Here is a 16,111-nt window from a genome sequence, read left to right on the forward strand (position 1 = left end):
AGTCACAGCTGAAGAAAAACTTCTTGTAAATTGCTTCAGTATCTTTCAGGAATACTTGGAGATATAACCATGCTACATATGCAATTTATAGACTCTACTCGTCTGTATAAACAGTAATAAAGTCACACAAGTTGTGATTGCTAAAATCTAATATAATGCAATGGTTTTCCCCCCTCTATTCCTGACAACCTGCATTTGCAAACGCTCAGTTACTGTATTTTAAAATGGCTTTTCAATTACATTCTACCGCTCTAGGGGAAAGCCTTTTGACAAAGGCATGACATAAACCATTTCTATTGCAGCTCCATCACAGTTCCCATAGCTAAACTAGACTGGACAGTTCATTAAAAAGAAAAATTAATAGTCCAAGGTTGTAGGGAAACAATAACAGATTATGACTGGCCTGTGGCAGCCCACTGAATTCATGTAGTGGAATAAAAATGGTTCCCTTGTCTCATAAATGAAGGTTTGTTTCAAGGTTTTGGGTGAAGTCACTACCTCTGTCCCTTTACAGGAGAAAAGCTGTGCAGTTTCTTGTCTATAAAAGCAATACCTGTAATTCCTGCAGAAGATTAATATGTACTCTTTGGGATATAAAGCACATGTTGGATAATCATTGACTAAACAGAATAGAATAGAATAGAATAGAATAGAATAGAATAGCTACATCAAAGCAAAAACTAACCTTCTCAGGGCAGGGCAGAGGCATGGAGGGGCAAAGTGAGGATGGAGTCAGGACTAAATCCTATCTTTTCTTATCTAAGGTAGGAACTGTTCTAGACCAGGCTAAGTTTGCTATACTGAGTGTGCCAAAGCCAAAGTATTTGTGATTCAATGGCAGTTCTTTTAGGTCTGCTTCTGCTATCTGTGTAACACCATATGTGATTTATCTCTTGCTTAAGGCTGTTCTTAAAGGTGTAACCAAGTCCTAATGGCCTCTTTCTAGATGTTGCTGCATATTTTTCTGAATTTCCTCAGGGTTTCATGGTTCAAATTTCCTGTATAATTCTGGTATGTGTGCCAAGCACACAGACTTATACTTTACTGTCGAAATCTGAGTTTTATTATATCAATGCTATAAATTCCTGTCTCAGAAGATATTTCAAAACATATGGGCTCTGGGATGCATTAACTGTTTCTTTTGGCCAGTAGCCACAACCTTCTAATGAATTCAATGGGATAACAGGAGAGGCCAGAAAAGGGGAAGTCTGAGCCAATATAACTTTTGGAATCAAATGCAGGACTGACCCTGCAGGGTATTTTCTGGTTCTGTTTATGAACACAATCTTCTTTCAGAAACAGCAGCCTAAAATACTGAAAATTCCTGGTTCTGGTGTCTGATCCCCTGTACTTTTACAGGTTTATACCTACTTTTACAAAAGAACTTGGACATCTGGCCTCCAACTCTCCCTTTTCTCCCTCCAAAATAGGAAAGCATATTATGTAATCTCTAGTCTAGCCACTCAGAGAGGCCTCCTGGCTCTCTTGGCTTGGTTTCATGCTCTAAGCTATATTTTGTGAACCGAGGCTGCACTGAAAGAAAAATAACCAACCAACCAAAAGACTCTCCTTGACCTCCCAAGCTGTTTTCATGCTCACACTGCAGGCGACATGTGTGAGCTGCAGCGTGTTGGAGGGAGGGTATTTCTCTGCATTTTCCCAGGGAATGTGCTCACACAAACATTGAGCCCTCACTAATGAGCTGTTCACTCCAAGGCTGGGGACTGACTGCAGACTTCACTGCTGTGTTGTGTTTATGGGTCCAAAGGTATCACTTGTGCCCTCTCTCCCTCTCTGCCGGGTCTCAGGCCCAGGAGAGAACAGTCCCAGCACAGGGAACAGCCTTTCAGTGAGTCACAATGACTCACTCCAGGGACAACTCAACAAAGACCATGTTGTGCTGTCTCACAGGAAATCCAGTGACCCACTGGTTGCTGCTGCTCTGCTGCTCACAGGATCAACAGAATAACACAATGGCTGTGTATTCAAGAAATGGAATGGCTGCTTTTCTCCTTGTAGGTCTGTAGAGATTTGATTTGCTTTATATTTAACAAATAAAAAGATCAATTAACTGTTTAAGAGGGAAAACTTCCCAGCAAAGAAGAGAATGGCAATGGCTTTTTTGCTAATTGTCAAAACTACTCTCCTAAGCAGAAGCTGGTGCTCTGCTGGCCCAGTCATTATCCAGGTTCCTTCTGCTCCCCACGTGCCGTTCTCTCCTTTCAGCAAGATCTGTGTCCTTTAACCAGAGCTCACACGTGGCTGACATATTATCTTTAGTGCAGCTGAACTGCTTTGCCTGTGTTACATTGAGCTTTCAGACCAGATTTCTTGAATCCTCCATCAGTTTATTATGCTACAGCTTGTCAAGATCATTTAGACCGAAGGAACAGAAGTTAAAAGCTAAGAATGTGCTTTTAACCTAAAGTCTGAACAGTTAATCAAAGAATTGTTAGTTCAACTATGTTGAGCTTTTATACAAGTTATGTACAGTTAACAGTGATGCCCACAACCTTCCCTTTCTCTGGTGTCATACTCCCCATCAGCTACCTCTCAGGCAGATGTCTTGAGGTGGGGATGGGGATGGAAGGTCCTTGTGTTCTAGAACACAATACAGGGATGGATCCTTCTTCCTCCACCCAGAGTGATTTTTGTTTCCTAACATGCTCCATACCCTTGCTTGCTCTGTAGCTCCACATTACCTCCTGGTTTGCTGTGAAAGGTGTATTTTCTGTACATTGAATAATGCCCTTTGTTCCCTGTGTTATCCAAGACTGGCTCTGTGCAGCTCCCAAGGTTGTATCTGTTCCATGGCCAGCAGCTGACCCCTGGTGAGCAGTTTACAGCCTGGAGACCTCCACTCTCATCTTTTACCTGGACTTTCAAATCTCCTCATATTATCCCATGCCTGTCTCTGCTGCATTTTATTTGGGGGTCATGGATAGTTTGTTCTACAAGGAAAAGTGGGTTGTTATTTTTATCTGTTCATTTCCAACGTGCACAAACCAACTGTGTGACAGCACACACTCATCTTGAGCTAAACCAAAAGCCTCCTGGTCCTTAGAGAACCTGTTACAGCCAAATAAGTTAACCAAAACCAAGGCCCAGGCAGGCCAAAACAAGTCCTGATGATGTCTAAAGGTCCAAATGGGTCCTGCTGCCTGTGCTGACAGCCTCATACATGGCCCCTGGCATGTCACAGCCAATGGGAACACCTGGGCTTACAAGGCTCTGAAATATTAACAAGTTCATGTTAACACATGGAAAATTATTTTTTACACTATTTATTTAAACCCCATTATGAAATAGGCATTTAGTAAACATTCATTTTAGTAATCTTATTCTTATATAATCATTTCTGTCACGTATTATAGTTAGGTTCAGTTAAAGCTGTGTTTCCAAACACAGTATAAGTGGCTGTGTGTGTCCTTCATAATGATTCTTCCTGCTTATAATATATATTTACCATTCCTTGGGTCTGATTCTAAGCTCACTCACTGAAGCTTGAGCCAGAAGGGGTTCACAAAATTTGCACAAAGAGCTTTAGAAAATAAAGATCATGTTAAGTTTTTTATAGCAATGTTTACCCTGTCAACCATTACATTGGAACAAGAAATATGTCTGTCTGTTCAGAAAGACGTTCCCTGTTCTTGGATGAATCCCCAGATCCAGTTTCTCCAGCTGGTGCCCGTCTGGTACTTTATTCTCTCTGACCACTGGATTTCCAGGAAGCTGTTTTTTATTGTCCTCCTGCAAGTTTTGCAGTTGAAACCCCTGTCTTTCAGTCTTCAAAGTGGTGAGAAAAGAGAGGGTTAGCTATGTCACTACCCTTGGATGTGACATTGTGAAGGTTCCGTAAAGAAATTCAGATACTAATCCGTATGGGTTACCCTTCTGCAGCCTTTTCTTATTTACTAAAGAGATTTAGAGGAAAAGGAGGATGGGAGTGTTCAGCATCATACACAAAGATACACACCTGCTGAATGAAAATGCTTTTAAATGAACAACTCCAGACTCCTTGTGATGTGAACAAAACCAGCAAATGTCAGTACTTGAATCCTGGGAAGTCTGAGATAGCAGGCTGCACCAAAGAACAGGGCAGAGGGTCTGCTCAGCCTGTTCTGAAGGTTAAACCATTGGGTGCTGCAGGTTGCTTCTCAGGTATATGTCAAATTTCCACAAATAATAGGGGGATCCTTAGCAAGGTTAAAACAAAATCTGGGAAAAAAACCTGAACAAAACTCATAGGACACTCAACACACTGCAACTAACAATTTTATCCTGGCTTGGAAACAAGAGGGAAAGTACAGATGAAACATAAAGTTACAGATTTGGAAATGACTTGGAACTGTGAAAGCCTTGTTTCCCTCTGTCAGGGGTGATAAAACGCACAACCAGAGATGGGAGGTATTTGATTTGATGCATTGCCATGCACAGATCCTTCTCAGTTCCAGTAACCCAGTCTCCACAGCCTCGTGCTCTTGCAAACATGATGTATTTATGGAGAGCTCCATTTTGTACAATACACTTGATCATTAGTCTTGGGCTTTCAGTCACCTTCATCTTGTCCACCAGCTACTTGCTTCTAAGGCTGTAATTTGGGCTTCTAGCTCACACCGGCTCTCTTGGGCTTAATACATGGTCTTTAAAAGCTTTTTATTGACACAACCTCCATTTTCCTTCTCTATGCACTCCCAAGACTGTCAGCAGTCATTTCAGTTTGTTTCTTATTTCAGCTGTGAAGTTGACATTTCCTTTTAAAAAGCTAAAAAGGTCCAAAGTTTCTAAGTATTCCATCCTTCTTCCAATAAATGTAACAAGTACCAATGTATTTAGAAAGATTATGTTTGGTGACAGACTCTCTCATCTCTCTTTAACCTAATAGTTCCTTTTCCAGAAAAAAACATAATTACTCCAAGAGCAATTTATTTAATTACTGTTATGGGAGACTTCAAAGGAAATTGGTTGGATTGAAATAGTGATATCACCCTGGCAACATTTTGAAAAGAACATTTTGGTAGAAAAATATGCTGAATGCAAGGGCATATTTAATGTGGGGAAAAAATGCCTAATCCTGTTCTTTTGAATGGAACTTTCAGTCTTATATAGGTATATGTGTGTGTGTGTATGTACATATATGGGGGGTTATTATGGGGGTTTGGATCTATTTTTCTGCTATGAATATAAATTCTTTCCCCTCTACTTTTCTCATTTTAAGGTCATTCAATCAAAAAAATGTAACTGTTCTCAGTGCAGCTATTCTACCAAATGTTGGGTTGTTTTCCTCTTTCTTTTTCGCAAACTCATTTTCAAGTGACACTTCCCTGGTCTTCGTTAGGGAGAAAACTGTTATTGGTTTGGAAGTTAAAGCTGTACCTGACTGGACATACGTTCATTCACACTCAAGTACTTTTATAACTGCATTGTTGGCTAAAAAAGGCATTGGGGATCCGAAATGAAGAGCTCTGGTTGGTGATCTATGGTTGGTTAACTCTGGTTGGATGCAGATGTATCTCACAGGACCTGATTATTGCACTCTTAAGGTCAAGACTTGCCCTTGGCATCAAAGAAATGGTGGCAAAAGGTATTTATATCCTCCAGACACATAATGCTCTTCCAAAATACAGCTGATTATAGTTGATTCATAGCTTCAGCTACAAATAACACTAATCTAATTTTAAAATGCCCATTTTTGGCCAATTTTCCATGACCAACTCACTGTGGAACATCAGTTTCTGAAATTTTTATGTAAGAACTGGTTCAAGGTATTTAAATTTTGCCTCTTCTGGATGATAGCCTGATAGCAAACAACCTTCCAACTGAGCAAGGCACTGCCTTAAAACTGTTGTTGTTAATGACTCTGTCAGAAGAACAGAAATGAAATGTTTTGTTGCAATCTCCTGTGATTACAGGTCAGAAATAGTGCCAAGCTATAGTCTCTGGAATGTGTTAGTGTTCATGTGATAAGCTAGAAATATGCGAGGAACAGCTTTAACTCAAAGCAAGTTCTAACCATGAAAGATGTCCTGAATAATTTGCCCTTTTTAAAAATGTGTCATTTAAATGAAAAACAAATTTTAATTGCAAGCTGACACGAGCCTGTCTTTGTGCTATTTATATGCTTAGCATCTAATTGTATCACTTTAACACCTCTTGCTGCATTTTTAGTTTTGTAACATAATGTTGGGAATTATGTCTTAGTCCTTATAACTTTCAAACACTGAAAATACAGATAATTCCTCTGATTTGTGCTCAGACCAGGTCAGAAGGCCAAAGGGAAAGTTGTGGGAATGGAGGTGGTGTTTTCTTTGCATTTGTGTATTTGTTTTTTAGGTTAAATGGAAATATTCTATGGTGACTAACTACAACAAGATATCTCAGAAGATACTTATGCAATTATTGTTTGAATGATAATCTTATGATTTAATGGTTTGCAAATAATATAAATCCACACATTTGGTCTTTTCAGGTGGAGCCTCCCCTCAGGTATTTAAACAGTGATGGTCTCTGTTATTGGTGCTATTGAGGCTGTTTCAGGAATGTGTTAGAATATTCCTGGTGTTGTTATCTCATGGTATCAAGCCAAAATAGGTCTCTTTACAGTCTCTGCCTGAGCAAAAATTAATTATTGATTCACTTTTTCATTCAGAATTCTCAAAGTGGCTTTATGGAAGAAATTTACACTAAAGTAGAATAGTTTAGCAAACTATCAAAAAGAGAACCTTCATGTGCACGACTGAAAGATCTGAGCTCTTCCTTCTGCAGCTCCAAGAAAGCTGAGAAAAGAAGAAGGCTCTTTGATGAGTAATTTAGCTCTCACCTTTCTCTCTTTAGCAAATGTATTTGTAAAAGGGACTCATAGTAATTCACTAACTTGTCAGGTTTTATAAAGATAAATGTTCCGGAGAATGTAATTTGAGATTCTAAATAGAGAGTCAAAATGGTTGGTAGACTTAGGGTGCTGCTGGGGTGGTTTCCATGTCCTTCCATAGGGGAAGCCTTTTATCAGGAACTTTCCTAATTGAGGGATACCAAATTGAAGGGCAGCAGGGGATGGAGGAGTCTTGGAGAATTTTATCCAAAGTAGAAAGTTTCATAGAGGAACACGCTGGTCATAGAAAGCCCTCACAGGATGCTTTAACAGTCTGGCATTTCAGCAGCACTGCTGAAGCTGCCTCGAGAAAGGAGGCTGTGAGTGCAGTACCACAGACTGACTTTGGACTTCTGATTGTGTGGAGTCTGTCAGCCCTTCAGCAAGAGATTAGAGATCACCACAGAAGTGGATTGCTTGGTGCAGTTCTTTCTGGCTTGATTTGGTAGCTGAATGGACCTGCCTGCAGTCATTAGTTTTTGATGGGTTTTCACTCTTTAATCTTGACTTTCTACCTCATTTCTGGCATAAACCAAAAGGCCCGTCAGTCACAGCACAAGTGTTATTTAGACATTCATACTTATACATTCTTAGGGAAAAAAATATTCAGGGTTGGCTTAGCATGTAAGTACAGCATTAGTAGCTGGAATTAAGTTCACTTGAGTTATCATTTATTTCCTCCTCAGGGGGTCATTTATAGCCACTTCCATTGAACTGAACTGAAACGAGGATGGACTAGGCTGGAGCTGTATTGGCCTTGGACCACACAGCAAATTAGGAGAATTCCAGTTTGTCTGAGATGCACAAGAACACAATTACTATTTAAAATAAACTCTACCAAGAGCTTAGTCATTACTTGAAATGACTCTATCAATCACCATGTTGCTTAATAAGACTACCTTTCTTACGCTGGTTGTTTTGCTGTAGAGTTTATGCTTAAAACCAGTCAGCCTCTGTCACATTTATCTTAAGTGGATCTCCCTAGGGCAGCAAATAAATGTAAAACTCTGTTTACAGCCATTTTTCACTTCCCAAGCCATTTAATATCACTCTTTCAGGCTTATTTCTGTGTCATTCACTTCATAACATACTAAGTTGTCTTCCTGCTCCCTCCTGCTTTGCATGAGGTACACCAGTGGTAACCTCACTCTCCTCGAATGGGTACAAAGTAAATCAAAGCTTGGTGGAAGTGCTTTCCTTCCATGATGAATTCAGAGTTGGATACTCACACACACTTCACATCATACCATTCAGGAGGTTATTTTTCTTCCTCTTCCCTGCACAATGACTTCTGTTTTCAAAGAGCCATCATTTTCTGTATTTGTCTATGGTTTCGTAATACTGAGTCCCAAAGCTGCTCCAGGAAAACATGGCTACATTTCAAAAACTGTTCTTTGAAGCAGCTGGGGATTATTGGCTTTAAACATCTCAGTAATCCAATACAGTGCTATAAAACATAATTTAAAATTGCAGAGGATTAAGATTTCCTTTCATAGGATTCTACAGACTCAGAATAGGATTCTACAAAACTTACTTAGCATTTTTAAAGCAACTTCTTTTGTAAAGATGGAAATCAGCAGTTCTGTAAAGATTTTATTTCTGTATTTAGTACATACAAATCTTACCATGACCTAGAATCCCTCTGTAGTAGGATACCTCTGGAGTCTTGGCTTTTTGCACACCATATATAAAGTTCTACACAAAGTTATATATATAGTTAACTCTGCAGAACTGCAACTTCAGGTTCTAATCCCTTCCATTGCATCATGCTCCTGTGCAGAACAGCAGAACATGAACTGGAGGAGTGTGACGTTCGTCTTCTTCAGAGGAATAACTAAGAGAATTTTTTTCCCAAGTATCTTTAAATATGAAAAATATCTTTTCCCGGTCTAAATACTTTTGTCTCATAAGACTAATTATATTTTGTGAATGACACAGAAGACTTCATATCAATTTGCATTCAGATGAGGGTTATTTGCTGTTGGCTCCAGTGAGACCTGGAATATGTTTCAGCAAGAAGAGGGATTCAGTGGTACAGAAGGGCCCACAGGGAGTTAGTTGCTGGTGGTCTGTTCTAGAATCACACATTGGAAAAAAATGAGATTTACCAGTTATATATACAGCAGGAAAATCTTTTCCTGTGTCAGAAATTGTCATTTAAGCAAAACTTTTTGCATGAGACTAATGCAAATTGGCCTTTAATCATAAAACAACAGAATGATTTGGGTGGGAAGGGACCTTAAAGCCCATCCAGTGCCACCCTGGCCATGGGCAGGGACACCTTCCACTAGCCCAGGTTGCTCCAAACCCTGTCCAACCTGGCCTTGGACACTTCCAGGGATCCAGGGGCAGCCACAGCTTCTCTGGGCAACCTTCCCCATATCCAATCTAAAGCTACTCTGTCAGTTGTCCCGTCACTCTGTGCTCCTCCTGCTTGATTCCCAGCAGACATATCCACGACCAGTCTCTGGGGTTAGTCCTAAAGTCAGTGTGCTGGGTGTGGAGTCCTGCAGCTTTTAATTTCCTATTTTGTATGTGATGAGTAAGGGCCATGTCCTGGCACTTGGAGAGGGAACTCTGCTGGTATATGAACAAAACTCCGTGTCCTGGGGGAAAGGGTTCATGTGAGGAAGCAAAAATCCATCTCCTAACAGGCTGATTTCCTGACTGGAAACACGTTTAAAGCCCTTTCCTTCTGGGGTCACTGAAAGTTAAAAAGCTGATATTGTCTCACCCTCCAGTTCAGCTCATTCCATTTAATGTAGACCTTGCAAATGATGACACACCAGTGTTGCACCTTTGTTAATTCTGCATATCATAGGGGTAGCTCTATCCAGGACAAATCAGTCTTAGTCTAGTTCCAGTGGAAAAACAAGATAATCCTAATTCAAGTCTTTAGAGTACCTAGAATCTCAAAGTTTGGCATTTTTCAGGACTTTGCTACATGTGTCATGCAAACTACATATGTAGAACTCGATATGTCGCATAACATTATTTCATATAAATAAAAGGAGAGGCCTTATTTCCATGTAAAGTCTAAGCTAAAAACTATTCAAAGATTGGTCTGATAATGCAGAACATTTTAAAATCAAAAAGTAACCAGGAGAATTAAATTAAAAGCGCAAGGTACTGATCCCTGGTGTTTTATTTTGTTTCACAAACCAAAGGGAACAGGCTATTTGTTTACTTTTTTATGCATAATTTTCTTGAAGTGAGTCAAGGAAAAGAACAATGTTTTGTTAAACAGAGAAAAATCAAATCAAACCCAACTGTTGGGTTACCAAGATGTGTGAAACCGGGTGGTTAGGGCTGAATAGCTTTCTGCACCAAGAACTAATATCCTTCAAAAATATTTTCATATTAATGTGCACAAAATTTCTTGACAATAGGTAGGCATCAGGTGTTTGAATGCAGCAATGTACAAGAGTATGAAGATACATGCCAGGCTGAACTGCTCACACATTCATCAGTGCACACAAGTGATGGAATGGTTGTGCACAAAGCTCTTCCACATAACTCAATTCTGTTTTAGTAAAAACTCCCAAAGCAGGTAAATTCACGATATACCCTAAAGATTTACCAGTAAGGGCTCAGTGGGACTCGTCTGATTATTTGATCTGGTAATATGATTCCTACCTTCTTTCCATGGGAACTGCTCATTTTCATGACCCTGATTGCCCAAAACTCAGACACTCTCAACTCCAGAACTAATATGATCCAATATTTATTCTGTCATTAAAAAACTATTCATTTCCTTGTCTGATGATAAAATTACTGTAAAATTAATCATTCATCTTCTCAGTTAATTCTAATTGCAGCTAAAATCGCATTTGGACTGGGAGTTTGCTATATTTACTTGATACTTGTGCAACACATTTCAGAACATAATCATCCATTATTATATCGCTACACTGTGGTCTTGGCTGCTTTCTGCCAAGTGTATTCCTGAGAACAATTGCTATTTTAATGTATCATCCAGAAGTTACAGCCTAGACAAATCAGAAAAATTGTTTAGTCTATTATAACTTGGCATATGGTCATTTAATAGCATGCAGGAAATCATCAGGAACGTGTGGGATTATTTTTGCTATAAGTATAATGAAAGGAATTTAAAATTGGCCAGACTTCACTTCCGCCACTGGTCTTGTCATTAAAATAATCTTTGCTGGCTCTTTAGTTTTTGCTGTTAGTCATCTCTGAGCAGTCATTCACATTAGTGTGAAGCTGTGTAGAGCAGACCGACTTTTTAGAGTATGTTTTCTGTGTGGACTTGGATATATTATTTTTCAGGTTTATGATAGATGTGTTCTTAATTGAATTCTTACATGAATAGTGTGTTTCCAGTAGGAATATCAATGGATATTATTCTCTGAGAGTAGAAGAACAGACTTTTCTTATGTTAAAATTGAAACTTATGAGCTCTGCATTTCCAAGACTAAGTAATAACTACAAGTACACAGCATAGACATACTGTTTGTGTATCTAGAAATGCCCAGACAGCATGTTCTCCCAAGGATTTAGGGACATATTTTATTTCCATGCAAACATTTCTGTATGCACCCCATGGTGTATGTTGTTTTTCAGAGTGTGGACTAGATTTTTTTGGACATTTCTCAGTCCTGGATAGCTCAACTGATCAACTTACATGGGCAGCATTTGGGAATTTCACTGCTCTCCTGTGCCCTGCTGATATAACTGGATCTTTTTAACTCTTGTTCTCCCTTTATCCTCAATAAAGCTATTATTCAATACCAAAACTGCCAACACTTGTTTGTATGCAATTAAAATATGTTAACGGAATTCTTCCTTTTGAGAACAGTCTATCTTAGTGTAAGGATAGTTTGTAGCTTCTCATGAGGGGCAGAGGAGGGGCAGGGACTGAGCTCTGCTCTGGGGGGACCAGGGACAGCAGCCAGGGAATGGCTGGAGCTGTGTCAGGGCAGGCTCAGGTTGGATCTCAGCTAAAGGTTCTTCCCCCAGAGGCTGGTTGGGCACTGCCCAGGCTCCCCAGGGCAGTGGGCACAGCCCCAAGGCTGCCAGAGCTCCAGGAGGGTTTGGACAACGCCCTCAGGGACACAGTGGGATTGTTGGGGTGTCTGTGCAGGGCCAGGAGTTCGACTCCATGGTCCTAATGAGTCCCATCCAACTCAGCTTATTCTATGATTCTGTGAAACCTGGCATCCACTATGCTTAAGGAAGTGGGAAGCAGCTTTTTTACAGATTTCTTAGGAAAACTTGGATTTTCAAAATTACATGTTGTGCGATTCCAAATGGATGTCTGCTGTGGATTAACCCCAGCCAGCAACTCAGCACCACGCAGGCACTTGCTCACTCCCCTGCTCCTCCCCTGGGATGGGGGAGAGTCTTGGAAGAGTAAAAGTGAGAAAACTCATCACTTGAGATAAAGATGCTTTATAGGGACAGAAAAGGAAGAAAAGAATGATAGTAAGGATGAAAGAATTAGAACGTACAAAACAGTTGGTGCACAATGCAATTTTTCACCAGTCACAGACATATGCCCAGCCAGTTCCTGAGCAGTGGTTCCCAGTTTATGTGCTGAGCCTGATGTTGTAATGATTTGGAAGGTCCTTTTGGCCAGTTTGGGTCAGTTGTCCAGCTGTGTCCACTCCCAGCTTTTTGTGCTTCCCCTCCAGGCTCCTGGAGGGAGGACATGAGAAGCTGAAAGGTCCTTGACTCAGTATAAACATTAGTCAGGAACAACTAAAACATCAGTGTGTGATCAACATTATTCTCTTACTAAATCCAAAACACAGCACTGGACCAGCTACCAGGAAGAAAATTAACTCTATCCCAGCCCAAACCAGCACAATGTTGTAGCTGGGTCAACTGCCCATTGAGATTTGTTTGCTGTTGTTGAGGAATATAATCTATGAGCAGAAATAACAGTAATTTTCAGGACATGTAAATGCTGTGATTTTTTAAATAAAATATTACAAACATTCACAGCAAATGAGTCTGACAGGTCACTATCTGTGCAGTGCCTGACTACAAATGCTGCACACAGAATTTTGGGACATTCACTCAAGCAGCAGCCCAGACAGCTGCAGCAATTGCCATCCTCACATCTCTATTCCATGCTTGCAGGATTATGAGGTATTTTTCCACAAGAGAAAAGGACCCGCTTTATAAATTTTAGCTGTAACCTGAGAGCATCTTGTGCACCTTGACTTTTAGAATAAAATGCAATTTATAAAAGGACAAACTGCAACTGTTTTGAATTTGAGTAATTTCGTAGACTTCAGTGGAACCTGTGGATTTATTCTCTCAGCTTTTCTGCTGTGGGAGTCAGAGGGCTCTCAGAGGGCTCCCTGCTGGGGCAACACAGCGTGAGTGAGCAGAGCAGGACCTTCAGGAGGGGCGTGAGGAGGCCAAGGAGACCTTATTGCCTGCAGCTCCAGCTTGAATTGCAGCCTGACGTCCTGTAGGTCACTTACTAAAGAACCAGCTCGGCATTGCTACTAAAATAGAGTCCTTTGACTTTATAACTCAAAACAGAAGCAATTACTATAAACAGTCTTAGGGATTTTTTTTAGCCCAAGTTGGACGTGCCCTGGACGTGTGTGCTGGGAGCCAGAACCCCCCGTGCCCTGGGCTGATCCCCCAGTGTGGGCAGCAGGGCAGGGGGCGATTCTGCCCCTCTGCCCCTCAGGTGAGACCCCCCTGCAGAGCTGCTCCAGCCCTGGGGAACAGCACAGCAAGGACATGGAGCTGCTGCAGAGAGTCCAGAGGAGGCACCAAGATGAGCAGAGGGCTGGAGCAGCTCTGCTGGGAGGAAAGGCTGGGAGAGTTGGGATTGTGCAGCCTGGAGAAGAGAAGCTTTGGGGGGACCTGACTGTGGCCTTGCAGGGCCTGAAGGGGCCTGCAAGAAAGATGGAGAGAGACTATTGACAAGGGCTGGAGTGACAGGACAGGGGGAATGGCTTCCCACGGACAGAGGGGAGGGTTAGATGGGATATGGGGAAGGAATTGTTCCCTGTGAGTGTGAGGAGGCCCTGGCCCAGGTTGCCCAGAGAAGCTGTGGTTGCCCCTGGATCCCTGGAAGTGTCCAAGGCCAGGTTGGAGGGGCTTGGAGCAACCTGGGCTAGTGGGAGGTGTCCCTGCCCATGGCAGGGGCTGGAATGAGATGGGCTTTAAGGTCACTTCCAACCCAAACCAGTCTGTGATTCTGTTAAGTAGTGAATGAGAGATAATAGTTTTCTTTAGCTTGAAGATATGTTTCCATACATGTACATGCAGAGGATAAAACAAAAGATAGCAAATAATTTTTGCTTTAATCCTTATTAATATATTAGGCATGGATCTGGGATTACCAGACTTTGTTTCCAGCACTTCGCACTTGAATAGCTGATATTAAACACATATGTATCAGCTTGGCTTTTCCATTATTGGTAAGCAGCTTTACAAAGTGTTTACTGGTTTACATAAAAGTATTGAGAACTTTTGGAGTAGTGGGGGTATTTGTTTACTTATTTGCACAGTTGAGATCATTATGGGATATTAATGGTGAATGATTGTCAGTGAGTTTAATTTTCAAATGCATCCAAAGTCTATTAACATAAGCAGTTTACCTACAGGGGTTTTTCACATCAGGTTTAAAAATGCACAGCTGTCCAGGAATATGTTCCTCTTCCAGTTCTGTCTGGAGCATGTAGGCTCCTTTTAGCATTCCAGGAGCCTAAGCCCCTCTATCTGCTGCACGAGTGATCCCTGTAGTACAGATCCCTGTAGCAGTGTCCCTGCCCAGGGTAATCACCTGGACTGGGCCTGGCACTAAGGACTGTTTCACTAGAAGGACACTCCAGAGCAAACTTTGTCTGAAATAGCAACATCACTGATTAGCTGGATGCAACTATGAAGCAGACTGACCTGGCCTTAAGGCACAGAATTTGGTTACATAAATAAATTTCTGTAGATGAAGAGGTCAAAGGAGGTTACCTCAGGTGCTGGAGATTACATTTCCACAAGGATGTAAAACAAGATGTGTTTATGCACGGGACAGAGTAACTCAGTCTACACCTGTGGGATGAGCAGAGAATTTGATGGGTTGTGTTTATAAAGATGTACTATGTTTAATAAAGTTCAATACTGGGAAAGCTTGGTAAGTAAATGCTGCATACCTAGGGCTTCAATTTCATTTTTTCTGTGCAAATCTGGGTGGAAAAAGGAGTGTCCTTTCCTCTCAGAATTAACCATTATCATTGAAAGCCACTATAATCTAGTGTTGAAAGACTTTTCATCTTTAAGCCACCTCTGAAATAGGTGAAATCTCAGTTTCTCAGGCCCTTTAAGTTGTTTTTACCTCTCAACAAAATGGAGATACAAAATAAAACTCACAGACCTAATGCTCCAAACTGCACACACATATATCATGTGAAAATAAAAACATTTTCCTGGGCAAAATAATAGAGATTGTTTTCTTTTTCATGTCTTCCATGCTGGTATGAGTAATCTGTAATGCGTCATCATATAACAATAGTAAAAAATTAAATGGATACAACGAATACACTTAGTAAATATGCTTATGAAAGCCTGAGTGTGTTCACACCTCTCTGGGTGAATTTCATCGAATTCATTATGCTGGAGCCATTGTGGACTTGTAATTGAGGTTATTTCAGTTTTCAATGACATAAAATTAAGAACTTATCTTTTTTGAGCAAATAAATCCAGATATTTAATCTCTTACTTCTACCCCCCTTTTTGCCAATGTATTTTTATGTACCTGTGCAAAGGGGTGTGGACAGGAGGGCACGACTGCTCAGGAGGTGAGATAGACATCCCCACATGAGTAGGTTTGGTACCAGTGAGATGTTTTTCTGTTACTGGAGTTATAGATTGGAGTGTGGGTTCAAGCTTTTCTCTCTATTCACATTTTGCCTGCTGCAAATACCAAGTGTAAGATCTTATTTCTCATTAAAAAATTGTTCTTTTTTAAAGCTGATGGTAGCACATGTTTATACATACGCCTGTATGAATATAACATCAAATGTTTTGTTAGTATTTTGCAGAAGAGCAAAGTGAATTACACTGAAAACTGAAAGAAACACCATAGGGAGCTTGTAAAATTGGTTGTTCTATAAAGATTCAAGAAGAATATATTGGAAACCCCAGGGATTAGTCAAAGTGGCCTTTGTGATGGATTGGGAGCTGCTGAAGGTTTAGACCTTAGTTCAGGTTTCACTCTATTATGCAATTTGTCCTTCAAATATTAATTCTGACCTA

General features: G+C 40.6%; 1 protein-coding gene across 2 annotated transcripts in view; it reads left to right on the forward strand.

Annotated features, from left to right (window-relative positions):
• CDH11 (cadherin 11) overlaps nt 1-16,111 on the forward strand; it is an 85,909-nt gene that overhangs the window by 48,738 nt on the left and 21,060 nt on the right. The gene's annotated exons all lie outside the window — the stretch shown is intronic.

This window comes from Pipra filicauda, unplaced genomic scaffold (genome assembly GCF_003945595.2).
Source record: "Pipra filicauda isolate LSUMZ 115617 unplaced genomic scaffold, ASM394559v2 scaffold491_size440573_pilon, whole genome shotgun sequence".
Classification (NCBI taxonomy): domain Eukaryota; kingdom Metazoa; phylum Chordata; class Aves; order Passeriformes; family Pipridae; genus Pipra; species Pipra filicauda.